Raw genomic sequence first — 2523 nt, 5'->3', positions numbered from 1 at the left:
TGGTGTTCAGTGTTAAAGGCTGTTCACCCATGGCCTTACCACTATGAGTGGCCAGAGGACCTCTTCTGTGTGCACAGAACACACAGGAAGCTGGAAAATAAACGATGACAAAGAGAAAATAAATGTAAAATTTTAAAGGGAACAATTATTAAAATGCTTATGTCAAGCTGGAGAGATGGCTCAGCAGTTAAGAGCATTGACTGCTCATCCAGAGGTCCTGAGTTCAATTCCCAGCAATCACACAGGGGCTCACAACCAACTGTAACAGGATCCAATGCCACCTTCTAGTGTGTCTGAAGAGAGCTGCAGTATACTTATATACATAAAAGGAAGGAAGGAAGGAAGGGACAGAAGGAGGGAGGGGTGGAGGGAGGGAAGGAGGAAGAAAGGAAGAGAGGAAGGAAGGAAGGTACATGTAGGGGTATTACTTACTCCTACTATGAATGTTTAATTTTTTTTTTAGATTTATTTATTATTATAAATGGGTACAATGTAGCTGTCTTCAGATGCACCAGAAGAGGGCGTCAGATCTCATTAGTGGTGGTTGTGAGCCACCATGTGGTTGCTGAGATTTGAACTCATGACCTTCAGAAGAGGAGATGGTGCTCTTATCCGCTCAGCCATCTCACCAGCCCTGTTTAATGTTTCTAATGAAAGCAAAATGAGTTGAGATGGCTGAGTAGATGACTTGCTTTCTAAGCAAGCGCAAGTCCTTGAGTTTGATCCCAGCGCCCATGTACACAGCAGGTTTGGCAGTTTGCACCCAGAATCTAGAGCTTTACTGGGAAACCAGTCTAGCAGAATCAGCCAGTTCCAGTGAGAGAACCTGTCTCAAAACCTAAAGTGGAGAGCTACGGAGGAAGATCACCGAGTGTTGACCTCCAGCCTCCACATGCATGCATGTGCACAAACATAAAGGCAATAGAATGAATGGTTAGAATAACAATAAACCTGTGATTCGTCTCACAAAGGTTTGGAAAGATTCTCATAAACCAAATAAAATAAAAATTGCTAACTGGGTAATGTAAAAGTAAGATGACTGGATACAAAATAAATACACAAAACATTAGTAGCCCTGCTCCAGTTTAAAAAAAACATTCTCCAGTGATAGAAATTGGGAAATTACTACAGGTAAGTTTTATAAGAAATATTTATGCTCCGTGATAATGGTTGAACTCCCCAACACTGGAGAAGTGGTTGAAGAAAGCAAGATCCAATCGCATAAAAAATAAGGATGCCGGGAGGGGGGATGGGATAGGGAGTTTCAGAAGGGGAGACCTAGTAAGTGGAAAACATTTGAAATGTAAATAAAAAAAATAACCAATTTAAAAAGAAAAAAGAAAAGAAAAGAAGGATGCCATTTAGAAGTGACTCCAGGGTGGTGGTGGTGCATGCCTTTAATCCCAGCACTTGGGAGAAAGAGGCAGACAGATCTCTGTAAGCTTGGTCTACAGAGTGAGTCTCAGGACAGCCACGACTACACAGAGAAACCTTTTCTTGAAAAACCAAGCCAAACTAGGAGGAGGAGGAGGAGACTCCAGACATATCAGATGGCTTGACAGAATTCATGACATACACTTGCATAGGCAAAATAGAGATTAAATCATGTGGCCCATGTATAGGTCATGTCATGTTTACTTAAGTATAAAGGGAGGATAAACTAGGTGATAATACATGAACCTCCAAGGTGGAGGGAGGGAGGGATGGAAAGCTTGAAATCTGAAAGTAAGATAGGGTGAAGAGACACCAAGAAACTGATTAGTGCAGTGAAAATCATATCAATACGGTATTTATTACATTTAAAACATGCAAGCATGCATATGTGAGATTTTAAAGTTTAGGAGTAGAAAAATATTCTTTTTTTGGTTTTGGTTTGGTTTGGTATTTTCTTGTGTTTTGTTTTGGATTTTTTTGTTTTTTTGTTTTTTGGGTTTTTTTGTTTGTTTGTTTGTTTGTTTTGTTTTGTTTGAGACAGGGTTTCTCTGTGTAGCCCTGGCTGTCCTAGAACTCACTCCGTAGTCCAGGCTGGCCTCAAACTCAGAAATCCACCTGCCTCTGCCTCCCAAGTGCTGGGATCAAAGGCGTGCGCCACCACTGCTCCGCAAAAAAGAGAGCCTATTGCTCTAGGCAGATGTGGTGCACACATCTGTAATCTTAGCACACAGGAGGCTGAAGCAGGAAGCCTGCTTGAGCTATTCAGAGAAGCCCTTCTGAGAGATGGGGAGGAGGGAATCCTCTCCTTACAGTACTGGTGATTCCGTCTTGGTTACTTAAATGGGAGGAATGGGGTAGGTCGCCGAAAAGGATTCTGGCCTCATTTGTTATTTCTAGATCTTCCAAAGAAACATGGAACTGGCAAGATGGTACAGCATTAAAAGCCTGCTTTCAAGCCTGAACACAGAAGTTTGATCCCTGGGACTCATGTAGAAAGAAGTGCCTCCTACAGGGTGCCCTCTGACTTCCACATGTGTGCCATAGTCACACAATTTCTTTTTAAGTAATAAAAGCATGGTTTCCTATATT

Source organism: Mastomys coucha, unplaced genomic scaffold (assembly GCF_008632895.1).
Source record: "Mastomys coucha isolate ucsf_1 unplaced genomic scaffold, UCSF_Mcou_1 pScaffold5, whole genome shotgun sequence".
NCBI lineage: Eukaryota > Metazoa > Chordata > Mammalia > Rodentia > Muridae > Mastomys > Mastomys coucha.
This window is presented reverse-complemented; position numbering follows the sequence as displayed.